This window comes from Orcinus orca, chromosome 3 (assembly GCF_937001465.1).
Source record: "Orcinus orca chromosome 3, mOrcOrc1.1, whole genome shotgun sequence".
NCBI classification, from domain to species: Eukaryota; Metazoa; Chordata; class Mammalia; order Artiodactyla; family Delphinidae; genus Orcinus; species Orcinus orca.
In genome coordinates this window covers 84,367,176-84,383,197 of record NC_064561.1, presented here as the reverse complement: position 1 = coordinate 84,383,197, position 16,022 = coordinate 84,367,176, and the positions used below count along the sequence as shown (strand labels likewise).

At 35.5% G+C, this 16,022-nt stretch overlaps 1 long non-coding RNA gene across 2 annotated transcripts in view; it reads right to left on the bottom strand.

The window, feature by feature from the left end:
- Nucleotides 1-16,022, bottom strand: part of LOC117200547 (uncharacterized) — a 58,051-nt gene that overhangs the window by 1,696 nt on the left and 40,333 nt on the right. Inside the window, exons 4-6 of one of the 2 annotated variants that reach the window (XR_004482134.2) lie at nt 15,671-15,852; nt 9,464-9,619; nt 1-73 (exon numbers count right to left, since the gene is read on the bottom strand). The exon at nt 1-73 is cut by the window's left edge and continues 1,696 nt beyond it. This is a non-coding gene — a long non-coding RNA (uncharacterized LOC117200547). Of the gene's footprint in view, nt 74-9,463; nt 9,623-15,670; nt 15,853-16,022 lie in introns of both variants that reach the window. The other variant, XR_004482133.2, reaches the window with a different exon arrangement.

Genomic DNA, 16,022 nt, shown 5'->3' with positions numbered 1-16,022 from the left:
AAGCCTGTTGATGATGCTGTTCAGACTTGGCAGTCGTACGGAGGCACACAATGAATTGCAGTTTTCTTCATCACTGTAAACAAAATGGAAACAACCAAAATACCTATTAAAATTAGAATAGAAAATGACTTTTTGACGGCTATGCCGTAAAGTACTAAGGAACAGCTTATAATAATGAAGTCAATAATATGTACTAACAGGGAAAACTCTTCCAGACATATTACCAATTGAAAAAGCAAGCTATGGAATAGCTCAGCCATTTCATACCAGTTATGTTAAACATACTCCAAAATACTCTATACTTTGCAAAGGAAATATATATACAAAGAGCAGTTATCTGGAAGGATACACACTAAGCAGACAGCAATGCTCACATCATCTCCGTAGGAGACCTAGATTCCACATGCTAGTCAAAAAAACTTGACCCATATCTTTAGAGTTTTAATTTTTACCAGGAGAATATATTTTTTTTAACATCTTTATTGGAGTATAATTGCTTTACAATGGTGTGAGAATATATTCTTTTGTTGCTTATATAATCAAACTTTAAATATTTTAAAAATAATTTTAAAATGAAATGAACTAAAACAACATATTTATGGATTTATGAATTCTTATTTATGGATCCTAAATTTAAATATTTTTTAAATAAATCAAATTTAACTTGAAATATTTTAATAGCATTAAAGCAAAATATAAAGGATATTGACATACTAGTTGAATTTTATGATCCATAATAGAATAAGCAAGAATATTTAATAAATAAGAATGGTTATTAAAGGAGATATTTGATACTCTTAAATTTTCTTAAAATACAGTTTCATAAAATTACTCTCATAGGTCTCACTTTCATATTTTATTAATTTATTAATTTTTTTTTAAAGAATATTTACAACCTAAAATGGTTTTGACCATGAAAAGGATTAGCTGTTGTGGACTAAATATTTATAGCGGCATGAGATAAGTAAGACCTTGTAAAATCTAGCCCCTTTTTAGCTTTAAGAAATAGCAGTAAACACAAGAAGCGTGATCTAATATGCACCCCAGTGTGGATCAAGAAATTTTACTTAGTTTATATGTCTTTATGTCTTGGGGAAAATATATTAAAGTACAATTTTAATGAGAATTTTCAAAGCTATTTGATTTCCTTCCTCTTGATAATCAAGACTAAAACTGCAAGTCCCTTCTTCCTGTATAACAAAAGTATTCTGATCCTGTGAGAGTTTGTGGTCACTTCAGCACCACCTCTCTAACTATGAGTTTTACCTATAATCTTATCTGTATGAGATTATCTTGACTCAGTCTTAAGAAAGTTGTATTTAAAATTCTGAGATAGTAACTTCTGTGAATTACCTGTCACTGTGGGAAACATGGGGAATGAAGGACAAGATCAAGCCTGTTGAGATTTTTTAACTTGTTTTTCCAGAAATATCAGATCTGAACTTAACAATTATCCACGTAAATAGAAGGGAACAGCCAAAAGTTATTTCTATTTTAATGTGGAAGGCATTAGATAATTTCTGAAGTAAATTTGCCTCCTTAATTATGTTTGTTTACATTGACTCTAAAATGAGTGTGGTTTGTATTCCTGAGCATGTATGGATTGATTTTCAGAGAAGGTGCTCAGAAGTAAGACAGGAATACACATGGTTTTAATAATGACTGTGGATACCCTACGAAGTACGTAATCCACACAAGGATAATAAAAGACCTTTTAGTTCACTCAATTATCTGGTTAGATAAATATAGACGAGCCAGGCTTCCCTTGTCCTTTTAGCACACTTTTGGGCGGCCTCCTTCCAGGTCCACAAGTATAGGCTCTAGGAATACATACTCGTTGTTATTCCAGGTAAAATATTTTTTACAATCAGTGAATCATTAAACCCAGCGAAGGTCACTCACACTGTTAATATTTTCTTCAAGATATTCTTACACAAGACCCAGGAAAATAGGCAGAGAAGAATTCAGTCTATGTGAGTAAGGACAATTACGAATCCTCAGAACCAAAGCTCCCACCATCTCTGTCCTTCCTGCCTTCATTTTTATCCTTTCTTCTTCTTTCATCCAGGTCTGAAGTATTTCCCACAAGAACCCAGGGCAGATCCCAGTTCTCCTAGGATATGACATGTTGGTTTTTCAAGGGAAATGCCTTCTCCTGAAGTTTTTTAAGGTTCCCCACCCCCCTGAAAAAAAAGAATAAAAACTAAAGACGTTGAGAGACCACCTTTCTCCTTTCAACTTTAATTCAACTTCAGATTATTCACAAAGGCTCAAAGTCAAATAGTGTTATATAAGTGTTATATACAGTTAAAGGTGGGGGTGTGGGTAGGTGGCAATCATCTAATTCAGAACAGTCATTTGTAAATGGGAAATGGAAATGGAGTCCCACAGAGAATGAGTGATTTGTCTAAATGCACATTGTGAGTTGATGGCCAACTCTGATCACCTGGACCCAAGACCTTAAGACTTCCAGGGAAACCCTAACCAGAAAAATAAAATTAAGAACTATATTTAATATCTTATAATAACCTTAATGAAAAAGAATCTGAAAAAGCATATATATGTAAGTATATATATGTGTGTGTATGTGTGTGTATATATATATATATATATATAATATATATGTAAAACTGAATCACTTTGCTGTACACCAGAAACTAACACAACATTGTAAGTCAACTGTACTTCAATTAAAAATAAGTTAAATCTCCTTCAGAAAATATTATATACTTCAGTATGAACCCTAAGACAAGTAGCTTGAGAACTATGTCTAATTTGGGTTTTTCTGTAGTGCAACTAGAAGACTACCTGGGGTTGACAATATTTCAAAATTTCTTTCCTAATTATGAACATCTATTTATCTGGATGACCTAGTCTCGTATTTTTCCAGTATATTCAAACTGAGTGTGTGAATCTTTGCAAAAGTAGTATTTCTTGAGTTATTTTTCCGGGCCCTTTTAAAAGTCCCGCTGTGAAAACTATTCAAGCTAGAATATGCTAATAAGGAATGGAACTCTTTCTGCTGATAACATGGTTTCCGTTAGAGCATAGTCTACATTTGTAGTTGAAAACCTTATTAGTTGAGTTACTATTGTATGATCAAAAATACTTCACATTTGCAAAAAGAAGAAAAATATATTAGAATAAGGTCAGTTTGACAAAAGTGTGATATTTGCAAAGAGAGCCAAGGGTTATCCATCTAAAAGGCCAAGTTAAATAAGATACAATTAGACCTCATTTGGCCCCCTACCTCTCAGGATTAGTAAACTCACATTTCAGCTATCTTGGGGGAATGAGTTTCGCCTTAATTATCTTGTTTCCGTTGGCCCATCCACATTATTCAGACTCTTCTGACAGGCACTTTCAGCAAATATCGCACTTCCTTGTGTCTTGCTGACCTTTTTTTCAAACTGGCTTTTCCTTTTCCTTCTTAAATGTTTTTGAAGAGATATCATATTTTATTTTGCTTAGAAAGATAAAATAAAGGATGAAAATGTATTCATCTACATGGCCATGAGAAGAAAACAGACATCAACAACGGAATTTTTAGAAAAACATACTCCCAACCAGTTCTGAAGATGCAGTCTTGTCTACAAGATGTACATGGCCACTAAACCTATGGTCTCCTGCTACACAGTGTGATCTCAAAGATGAAAAAATTCAGAGAAAAATATCTGAAATGCCAAAAATTAGCACAATGGAAAAATTTAGACCAAAAATTTAAATTTCAAAGGTGCTGAATGTGAACTAACTTGAAGTGACATAACACATTACTACACTTCAAGAGGATCTGAAGTTACCAGAAGTCTCCAGCATTTCTACCCGTTACCTCCACATCAGTTTCCCACTCTGGATGCCTCTTACCATCTATTTTTTCTGCTCTCAAGTTGCCAAGACTCACATGAGAAAGGCATAAAGTGTGCTGACTACTACAGGTTCATTCTTTGTTAATACCTTCAGGGTGTAGAAACACATGGACTTTGACAAAAGACAGGCCCTCATCTCCACCCTATCTAGAGTCTCTTTCTGGTGGTCTTATTCCTTCTCACAGCCTGAAATGTCATCTCTTGGTGCCCTGTGTCACCACTACCTGTGCTGGACTGGGAAGCTCCCCAGATTTCACAACACCTGAATTTGTGTATAAGTTCCACCACTGACTAGCTGAATAACCATGAGCAAATTACTTGAATTCTCTGCTTCTCATTTTCCTCCTCAGTTAAATCAGGGTAATCATCTTTATCATGGAAAGCCACTGTGAGGAAAGGTATATAATGTCCATAGTATAGTGTCTGGTACATAACTGGGTCATAATCATAATACTTCACTGTGACTCAGCAATTTTTCCTTTCTTTCTGTTTGACTTTATTGCATTCCTCACAGGAGGTACTCTAGACAGCTTCCACAGCCCTAAGATTCCCAGCTCTCCATCTCACTCTTGGCCACCTTGATGTCTATACAACAAGGAAATCAAAGCCATCCTGCCAATGGTTCATGGCCCCCTCTCCAGCTGTCCCAACACCCTACCGAGCTCAGAGTTTCTCAGTACTTCACTCAGACTTTCCTTCGGGCTGTCTCACAGGGAGAGGCAACTCCACCCCTTACCCAGGCATACTGCTTCACTGTGGTCTTGTCTCATACTTGCTTTTTCTATCACCTCTTATTCCCTTTCTCTCTCATGTGTTAGGGATTGAATAAATGTTTATTAAAAGTAGGTTTTCTTCCTACTCCACCAGTTCCTTCTTCTCTCTCTACAGTTGTCCAGGTATCCTAATTCAAAAATTAAATTCCTGAACTCTGCTCTCTTCTTGAGATAGTCCTCCCTCTGATCTTTTACCAAGTCCTCACTGTAGCAACATTTAGGGACTCAGGAGCCAGGCTGCCTCTTCCACTTACTAACTGTGGGTTGTCCTTAGACAACCAACTTAACCTGTGTGAACCTCAGTTTCTTTATCTCTAAGTGGAGGGGAAATAGAGTTGTTTTGAAGATAAGTGAGTTAAACCATCTAAAGCTCCTAAAACAGTGCTTGGTACATAGTAAGTGCTCAATAAATATGAGGCGTTAAACTTCCTCACCAACCACATACACCCCTTGCCTTCCAGCCATGCTTCCTCCATCCCCAGACTACCAGAGGCTTGAAATTTATTTCTTAAAGGTATTAATGGCCTCCTCATCTCCAAATGAAATATTATTTCTCATTTTGCCCCTCATTCTCCTTAAACTTTGTACAGTTTCATCCCACCCTCCTCTGGGATATCCCTTGTCTTGGGATAAGGGAGGAATTAACTGTATGCTTTTCCTATGACTCTCTCCTATTCAGGTATGAGACTTGAAAGTAGCTCTGCTCCCAGGGGGCAGAATGGAAGTGTGAGGAAGGAAGTAAAGACAGACACCCTAGGGTTTTTTGTTTTTTGTGGGTTTTTTTGCCCTTCAGTCAAAAGTGTTGGTAGAAAGGCTGTGTGATTCTCCCCCTCCCTTGCCTGGATTGGGTTCTCAGAGTTGGGGAGAGGAGGAGATCTAAAGAGAAATGTAAGATGACTAGGTGCAGCAGCCCTTTGGAAGGAGACATGGAACATGTCCCGCACCTGCAGCCATCAAGGCTAAATCTACAGGGAGCAATAGAGTACGAATGAAGCCACAGTAGGCTGACACAGCCCCCACCAAAGTTTCCTTTGGGCCCCTGAATGGCTCAATAAGACAACAGTGCTCAACATTCCCATTCCCCAGAGAGATGAGGAAGTACTAATGGAAGACCATAAGATTCAAAGTGGTCTTATGGTCATGTTGAAAGGACTCAGCTGTGAAGGGCAGCATGGACCGTGGGACTGGAAACCCAGTGGGATCACAAACATCTCAGAGGACACTAGTGAGCTTGGAAGCTGGCAACTAAAACCTTGATCACAAGGCTAGGGCAAAACCCTACTAGGCCAGCCACACACCTCTCCCAGTGCTCCATTGACTACATGCCACACAGAGGAGAAAAGACAAGGAGTAACACAGCCTCCCTAGCACAGAAATTGTCCTGTAGTTCTTTGTTTACCTTAGTACTGTACACACAATCATCAACAAATTTGTGTTGAATTGAGTTAATGCATTTCCTTGCTTCCTTTTGTTTTAAATTAAAATGGCACAGAAATCATCCCCCCATTTTTTTTTTCACCTTCACTTTAAATGACACATTAAAAAACAATATTGGTTCTGGATAGATGAAGAAAGGCTATGAGAGGACAAATTTAAGCATCAGTACAGTACAGCTAAGAAACTAATTTGGTCTGGAATGTTCAATAAACCACTAGAGGGAGTGTGTAAAGGTGTGATTGAAATAGGATAAAAAATTGCACTATGATGTTTAACTGGCAACCATGAATGCATGGTTGCCAGAAACAATCCTCTCTCCATTATTGAAAAAAAAATGTAAATACTTAAAGTTAGAGGGTGTGTAGAATATCTACATATTTATTTCAGATCACACAAAAGTGTAGTTCAGTCACTAGTTTATGTAGACACTGAATTTTTTAAAATATGAAATGTAGGAATTTATAGCCACTCTATGCTATTCAGCCTTAAATAGAAACTTAATATGAGTTAACTCCCAGTCCTAATGTTATATTTTAGAAACATTCAATTCAAAAATTATATATTAAATCTCATCTCTCATTTCAAAATTGCAGAAGGAACTTTAGTGATCATTTTACAGTTGAAGAAAAAGAGGTCCAGAGTAGTTATCAATTATCCAAGTTCACATACCTAGCTAGTGGATAAACTCATACTAAAAACTTTGAGTCTAAATGAATAGAACATTTTAACAAGAAGGAAAGTTACACAGCAGATTTCCTATGTAAGATCCCAAGTAACAAAGTTTTCTTAGAACTTAGTGCATCCAGAAAATGCAAAATAAAATAATAATTTTATTCCTTACCGCTCAAGCTAAAAGAGAATTGGAATTTTTAAAATGATAATATACAATATTGGGAAAGATACAGGGACATGGTTTTTCTCATTTATCTTGGTAGAAGTATAAACTGGTAACATTTTTTTGGAATATAATTTAACAGAAAGAATTTAAAATTTTGAAACATAGATTCACATAAAGATTTATATTCAGTCATGGTCATTGCCACATTTTATATAATAATGAAGTAATGGAAACTTTATAAATGTGTAACCATCAAGGAATAAATACATAATGTGCATCCAAAAGATGGCGTTCTATACAACCATGAAAAGTCATTATTCTGAAAACTGTTTAGTAACATAGGGAAACACATTGAGTATAAAATATATTACTTATATAGAAATACAAGTGTGTGTGTGTGTGTGTGTGTGTGTGTGTGTGTGTGTGTGTGTGTGTGTAGAATGAAAGAGAATTATTTTTAGCAATATAACTCCAAGTAATTTTCTCTTTATAATTCTTAGTGTTCTGGGTCACTGTAAGCAAGACAATTACAAGTCTTTGATTCTCAGTTAGAGAAAGTGACAGGAACGACTGACACCTGGCTACTTCCTACTCATCTCACTGAAATTTTTTAAAATTTATTTTATTAAAGTATAGTTGATTTAAAATGTGTTAATTTCTGCTGTACAGCACAGTGATTCAGTTTTACATATATATATATATATATATATATATATACATTCTTGTTCACATTCTTTTCCATTATAGTTTATCACAGGATATTAAATATAGTTCCCTGTGCTGTTTTTTATCCATTCTATATGTAATAGTTTGTCAGTGGACATTTAGTTTGCTTCTATGTCCTGGCTATTGTAAACAGTGATGCTATGAATATCAAGCACATGTATCTTTTCAAATTAGAGTTTTTGTCTTTTCTGGATATATGTCTAGGAGTGGAGTTGCTGGATCATATGGTAGGTCTATTTTTAGTTTTTTAAGGAACCTCCATACTGTTTTCCATAGTAGCTGCACCAACTTACATTCCCACCAACAGTGTAGGAGGGTTTAAACTTGCTCTTGAAAAATTCTGTTGGTTTACCAGTGAAATCACTCTGCTTTGCTTGAAAATTACACTAATGCTTCAATGGTTTCATGTCACTGTATAAAAGTTTCATAACTGACCTTGTACCAAAAATTAGGGGCATGTTGACTGCCAGTCCGATTAAATCCAATGTTCAGATATTTAATTCTTTACTCCTGATTCATCTTTTCCTATTTCAGCTGCCTGTGTGAAATCTTCAAAGTGCTAATTCATTTGTCTCAGACCATGAGAGTCACGTTTTTTAGTGACATGAAGTTGGAGCCTTTGTGTTTGATCCATTGATGCATTCTTGTGAACTATATATTTAAAAATATATAATAATAGCAACTATAAAAGCAAATTTCACACATGGATGTTAAATTTCAAAATTTGGAAAAATGTATGTAAACAGAATTGTTCCATTTTTCCCTCTGAAACCAGCTAGAGCTCTCCAGGAATAGCAAGGAGCTTCTAGGGAACAACAACTAAAAAGAGTCCTTTTAGGAGGTATTCACTGAAATCATCAATGGTAATCTGCCTAGGACTCCACAAAAGAGATTGTGCACTGAGGAGAAAGGTGGGGCAATCTTTAAACCCTTTCCAAATCTAAGATTCAGTTACAGGCAGAAAGCAAAGTAAGATCTCTGTTGTAGCACAGGACTCTATAAAGTTTCCATGAATAACAAAAATTATCATAATAGAACTGATTGTAATCAAACCAGCAAAGCACCATCATTTCTATCTAATGGATCATGAAAAAATTATTGATCCAAAAATATTAATACTCCATGTATTAAAATAAAATCCTAACTGTATATAAAAAAGGAGCCCCAGTAGCTAAGGCACCTGAATAATCTCTAACAAGAAACATATTGCCTTAATTATTAACCTCTAGCAATAAAAATATGAGAGGAGCCAATTGGTCTTTTTTCTCCAACAGCTTTATCTAGTTCTCTAAAGGATGGCTGAAATCATCTAAGTAATATAAAAACTGGTGAAATCCTAAAAGGAAATTAGCAAATTTTAAGGTCAATATAAATTTCTTTCTTTTGGACTCAGTATATTTTGGTTTGTTTCGCTTTAGATGCTCTCTTTATATTTCCAAGTTTAAGTTATGGCTGTGAATAATAAATAGAGCACAGAAAAAGTGTTCCGCACTAATTTTTTTCCTCAAACACCTAAGATACTCTATGGCCTAACATTGTAACTCTAACCTCTAATAATCCAGTCAAATTTTATTACAACATTTTTGGTTTTAAGAAATGTTAGAAACCAAGAAAGGGCAGAAAGAATCAATGAATATAATGATAAATAATGGTGAGTAATGAATATAATGGTAGGAATATTTAACAAAACCTTCCTTTTGGTAACACATTACCAACCAATAAAGCAAATTTACGTAGATAAAAACAAAATATCTGAATTTTTAAAGTCCATACTATAGTTTTGAGATAACATGAATTTTCTACCATATACAAATACTATTTACTTCTTAAATGGCTCTAAGCATTGTTGAGGAAAGTGAGTGAGAAACCTCATGGATGAATTCCCAAAGACCTCCTGGCTGGATACATTTCACCAAATTTATGGGCATAATTTCCCTTTCTTGTAGAGTTCTTCCCTTAGACGAAGTATGTAGTTCCAGCTTCTTACCATGAATTAGAAAATAAGAACAGAGAAAATAGACTTTTTTTTAAAATGTATATGTTCTATACTGTATGATCATATTGTTTAAAATGTGAAACAGTGATTATGTTGCTAATAACTGAATTTATAGACAAGAATTAGTTTTTCTCCCTCAAATTATTTTTCAAATACCTCTTTACCTTAAATGCTATAAGCATTTCCCTTCTGGAATTCACAGAGATTGAATAAAGCATAAAGATACTAAATGCAAACTGAGTGAAACAATCGTTTAATAAAATATGAATCCATAAATATGTGTCCCATGGCACAGCAACTCAAAATACATGAATGGAGAGCCCTATTTCTTATTTTTTTTTTCTTCAGAGAGATAATGTCGTATCTTTTTTTTTTTAACATCTTTATTGGAGTATAATTGCTTTACAATGTTGTGTTAGTTGCTGGTGCATAACAAAGTGAATCAGCTATATGTATCCATATATCCCCATATCCCCTCCCTCTCGCATCTCCCCCCCACCCTCCCTATCCCACCCTTCTAGGTGGTCACAAAGCACCAAGCTGATCTCCCTGTGCTATGCGGTTGCTTCCCACTAGCTATTTATTTTACATTTGGTAGTGTACATATGTCCATGCCACTCTCTCACTTCGTCCCAGCTTACCCTTCCCCCTCCCTGTGTCCTCAAGTCCATTCTCTACCTCTGCGTCTTTATTCCTGTCCTGCCCCTAGTTTCTTCAGGACAATTTTTTATTTTTTAGATTCCATATATATGTGTTAGCATACTGTATTTGTCTTTCTCTTTCTGACTTACTTCACTCCGTATGACAGTCTCCAGGTCCATCCACCTCACTACAAATAACTAAATTTTGTTTCTTTTTATGGCTGAGTAATATTCCATTGTATATATGTGCCACATCTTCTTTATCCATTTATCTGTTGATGAACACTTAGGTTGCTTCCATGTCCTGGCTATTGTAAATAGAACTGCAATGAACATTGTGGTACATGTCGCTTTTTGAATTATGGTTTTCTCAGGGTATATGCCCAATAGTGGGATTGCTGGGTCGTATGGTAGTTCTATTGTTACTTTTTTAAGAAACCTCCATACTGTTCTCCATAGTGGCTGTATCAATTTACATTCCCACCAACAGTGAAAGAGTGTTCCCTTTTCTCCACACCCTCTCCAGCATTTATTGTTTGTAGATATTTTGATGATGGCCATTCTGACCCGTGTGAGGTGATACCTCATTGTAGTTTTGAGTTGCATTTCTCAAATGATTAGCGATGGTGAGTGTCCTTTCATGTGTTTGTTGGCAATCTGTATATCTTCTTTGGAGAAACGTCTATTTAGGTCTTCTGCCCATTTTTGGATTGGGTTGTTTCTTTATTTGATATTGAGCAGCATGAGCTGCTTTTATATTTTGGAGATTAATCCTTTGCCAGGTGCTTCTTTAGCAAATATTTTCTCCCATTCTGAGGGTTGTCTCTTCGTCTTGTTTATAGTTTCCTTTGCTCTACAAAAGCTTTGAAGTTTCATTAGGTCCCATTTGTTTATTTTTGTTTTTATTTCCATTACTCCAGGAGGTGGGTCAAAAAGGATCTTGCTGTGATTTATGCCAAAGAGTGCTCTGCCTATGTTTTCCTCTAAGAGTTTGATAGTGTCTAGCCTTACATTTAGGTCTTTAATCCATTTTGGGTGTATTTTTGTGTACGGTGTTAGGGAGTGTTCTAATTTCATTCTTTTACATGTAGCTGTCCAGTTTTCCCAGCACCACTTATTGAAGAGGCTGTCTTTTCTCCATTGTATATTCTTGCCTCCTTTGTCAAAGAAAAGGTGACCATATGTGCATGGGTTTATCTCTGGCTTTCTATCCTGTTCCATTGATCTATATTTCTGTTTTTGTGCCAGTACCATTCTGTCTTGATTACTGTAGCTTTGTAGTAGAGTCTGAAGTCTGGGAACCTGATTCCTCCAGCTCCATTTTTCTTTCTCAAGATTGCTTTTGCTATTCGTGGCCTTTTGTGTTTCCATACAAATTGTGAAATTTTTTGTTCTAGTTCTATGAAAAATGCCATTGGTAGTTTGATAGGGATTGCATTGAATCTGTAGATTGCTCTTGGTAGGATAGTCATTTTCACAATGTTGATTCTTCCAATCTAAGAACATGGTATATCTCTCCATCTGTTTGTATCATCTTTAATTTCTTTCATCAGTGTCTTATAGTTTTCTGTATACAGGTCTTTTGTCTCCTTAGGTAGGTTTATTCCTAGGTATTTTGTTGTTGTTGTTGCAATGGTAAATGGGAGTGTTTCCTTAATTTCTCTTTCATATTTTTCATCATTAGTGTATAGGAATGCAAGAGATTTCTTTTCATTAATTTTGTATCTTGCTACTGTACCATATTCATTGATTAGCTGTAGTAGTTTTCTGGTAGCATCTTTAGGATTCTCTATGTGCAGTATCATGTCATCTGCAAACAGTGACAGTTTTACTTTTTCTTTTCGAATTTGGATTCCTTTTATTTCTTTTCCTTCTCTGGTTGCTGTGGCTAAAATTTCCAAAACTATGTTGAATGATAGTGGTGAGAGTGGGCAACCTTGTCTTGTTCCTGATCTTAGTGTAAATGGTTTCAGTTTTTCACCATTGAGAACGTTGGCTGTGGGTTTGTCATATATGGCCTTTATTATGTTGAGGTAGTTCCCTCTATGCCTACTTTCTGGAGGGTTTTTATCATAAATGGGTGTTGAATTTTGTCGAAAGCTTTTTCTGCATCTACTGAGATGATCATATGGTTTTTCTCCTTCAGTTTGTTAATATGGTGTATCACATTGATTGATTTGCATATATTGAAGAATCCTTGCATTCCTGGGGTAAACCCCACCTGATAATGGTGTATGATCCTTTTAATGTGCTGTTGAATTTTGAATTCTGTCTGCTAATACTTTGTTGAGGATTTTTGCATCTATGTTCATCAGTGATATTGACCTGTAGTTTTCTTTTTTTGTGACATCCTTGTCTGGTTGTGGTATCAGGGTGATGGTGGTCTCATACAATCAGTTTGGGAGTGTTCCTCCCTCTGCTATATTTTGGAAGAGTTTGAGAGGGTTTGGGGTTAGCTCTTCTCTAAATGTTTGATAGAATTCGCCTGTGAAACCATCTGTTCCTGCGGAGAGCCCTATTTCTTGATAGAAGATGTTTTACCCCTGCAAATGCAGTTTACTTAAGTCCCTAATTCTTTACTCACATTTTCAGGGTGACTTAATAGATGCCAAAGCTTCTGTTAAAATTAGGTCTATGACAAGCAACAATTGTGCATTTGTAATTTAAAATAACTGTTTTGAAGTTTGGTTTCTAATAGGTTAAAATTTTGCCATTTTCAGGCATTATGTAGACGTTGAAATAGTACTACCTATTGAATGCCAGTGAGGATGTATATTTGTTACATAGAACTTTTTTTACGTAGCTCCATAGAACTATTTTAGAAACATGAAGACAAACATGTACTCAAGGCCAAAATAATTCCAAAAGGCCTAAGAATCAGTCCAGAGACCTAATAGAAATTAATCAATTATGTTTTTTTGTTTATGGGGCTGAGTATACTTTATTGTTTGGTGTTTTTTTTGTTTTTGTTTTTAGTTTTCAAAGAAATCTGATCCTAGAAGTAGCAGGACACCTATGTGATTTGCCACCTATGTGATTTATGCTATTAAATGCATCAAAGAGTAAATGCATCAAAGAGTAAAAGCCAGATAGAATCTGTTAGAGATTTCCCAAGATTACCTGACGATTTGGGGATCATGGCATTCTAGAGCAATCACGAACTCTAAATTTTGTAAACAAAGTTTAAAGTGATATTTTTCTAGGTGTTGTGTAATCTTTGAACCTCACTTTACTCATCCCCAAAAGGGATATACTAAAGCCTCAAAAGATTAGAGATAATATATTTAAAATGCATAGCGTGTGGTGGCCACTGTACTGTATATGAATGGGAAAAAGGACATAACAAAAGCTGCTGAGGGAGACATCAAAATTCTCATTCACAAACTGTTTTGAAGTCAGATCTTACGGTAATGAAAAAAAAAGTAAGTAAAAAATCATGTAAATTAGGATAATCCATTGGGGAGGAGGAGGAGAGGGAAAAATAGTCCAAGCCCTCTCTGACAAAATTTTAAATCTCTATTCTGTAGTGATCTGGAGGTTTGATCTTTAAGTCATATTTGCAGACCTCCAAGAGCGTAGATCCAGTATGGTGTTGTAGCCAAAAGTTAAATAAAACCCCAGGCCTTGTCAGGAAAGGATATTGGATACAGAAGAGTATCTCATCTCAGAACTGCCTTATATGGAATAATGCATAGAGTTCTGATTGCTAAACTAAACTATAATATAGAGTCAAGAAAAATAAAAATCCAGAGAAGGATATATAAGAAGTTTGTGACATACAAGTTTTGATTAAAAAGTATACATATCAGAATGCTTTCGAAGTTCAACTCAATCACCTTTAATGGGAGGAAGTACCTAGGCAATGCCTATGATCACCTCTTAAGTCCTATTACCATTTTCTTCCTTTTTAAAAATGTTTATTTTGAAATAATTTTAGACTTAGGGAAAAAGTTGCAAAAGACTTCCAGTATACCCTCACCCAGCTTCCCCAAATGTTAATATCTTACATAACCATAGTATAATTATAAAAACCAGAAAGTTAACATTAATATTATACAATTAACTCATCTATGGTACTTATTCAAATTTCACCAGTTGTCCCACTAATACTTTTTTCTGGGTCCCATCCAGTAGCTCACATTGCATTTAGATGTCACATCCCATTTTCTCCTCCAATCTGGACAGTTCTGTACTCTTTTCTTATCTTTCTTAACCTTGACATTTTTGAAGAGTATTGGCTAGTTTGTAGCATGTTTCTTAATTTTGGTTTGTCTGATATTTCTTCATGATGAAATTCAGGTTATGCAATTTTTGGCAAGAATAGCACAGAATTTATGTTGTGACCTTCTCAGAGCCCCTTATCAGGAGGAACTTGATGTAATAAGGCTCATTCCTGATGATGTTCACTTTGATCTCTTTGTTAAGGTCAGGTCTACCAAGTTCCCCCACTGCATTAATTCCTCACTGTAACTAATCAGTATTTCATGGAGAGATACTTCTGAGCCTCTGCAAATATCCTGTTTCTCATCAAATTTTCACTCACTAATTTTAGCATCCATTAATGATCCTTGCCTAAAATGGCTATTACTGAGGTGTCTGTCAAATGGTGATTCTCTATTTCCTTCAGTGCTTCTACATTCAGTCATTAGAATTGTACTATAAGGAAGAACTTATATTTGATTTTTTTTTTTTTAACTTTTTGGCCGCACCACACGGCATGCGGGATCTTAGTTCCCTGACCAGGGATGGAACCCGCACCCCCTGCAGTGGAAGCACGGAGTCTCAACGGCTGGATGGCTAGGGAAGTCCCTATTTGATTATTTATATCAATATGGACTCATGAATATTTATTTTATCTTATGGGTTATAATTAATTACTTTAAATTTTTTTGCTCAACTGTTTCAGATTTTACCATTAAGTTACTCCTTCTAGTCGTTTCCTGTGTCTTTTTTTTTTGCATTTAAAAATTTTTTTTTAATTGAAGCATAGTTGATTTACAATATTCCTGTGTCCTTTTGACATGACTGCACATCACTTTCTGAGCACCTCCTTACTTTCTGGCACCACAAGATATTTCAAGCTGATCTTGTGCTTTTCCTGCTCCTGCCCTAGAATCAACCACTTCTCCAAATAACCATTCTCTGTACAGAAAGGGAGAGAGTTAAACAGAATATTTCTAACTGTAGAGTTAGTCCTGAGTTTTTCTTATGTTTAAGCTTCTTTCTGATTGTAATACTTGCAGATTGTGTTGATTAATTTTATGTGTCAACTTGACTGGACTAAGGGATGACCAAATAGCTGAAAAAACATTCTTCTGGGTGTGTCTGGGAGGATGTTTCTGGAAAAGATTAACATTTGAATCAGTAGACTAAGTAAAGAAGATCCCCCTCACCAGTGTGGGTAGGCATCATCTAATTCATTGAGGGCCCCAGTAGAGGAAGAGTGAATTTGCTGCCTCTGCTTGAGCTGGGACATCAGTGCTTCTGGTTCTTGAGCCTTCAGACTTGGATGGAATTACACCATGGCTCTCCTGGTTCTCCAACTCACAGATGGCATATTGTAGGACTTCTCCATCTTTATAATTATTTGAGCCAATTCCTTATTAAATATATATAATATGTATATACACACACACAAACACACACACACAGGTGTGTGTATACATATATAAAATATTGGTTCTATTTCTCTGGAGAACCCTTACTTTCTGGCAAGGATACCAAGTAAGTTATTTGAAAACAAAA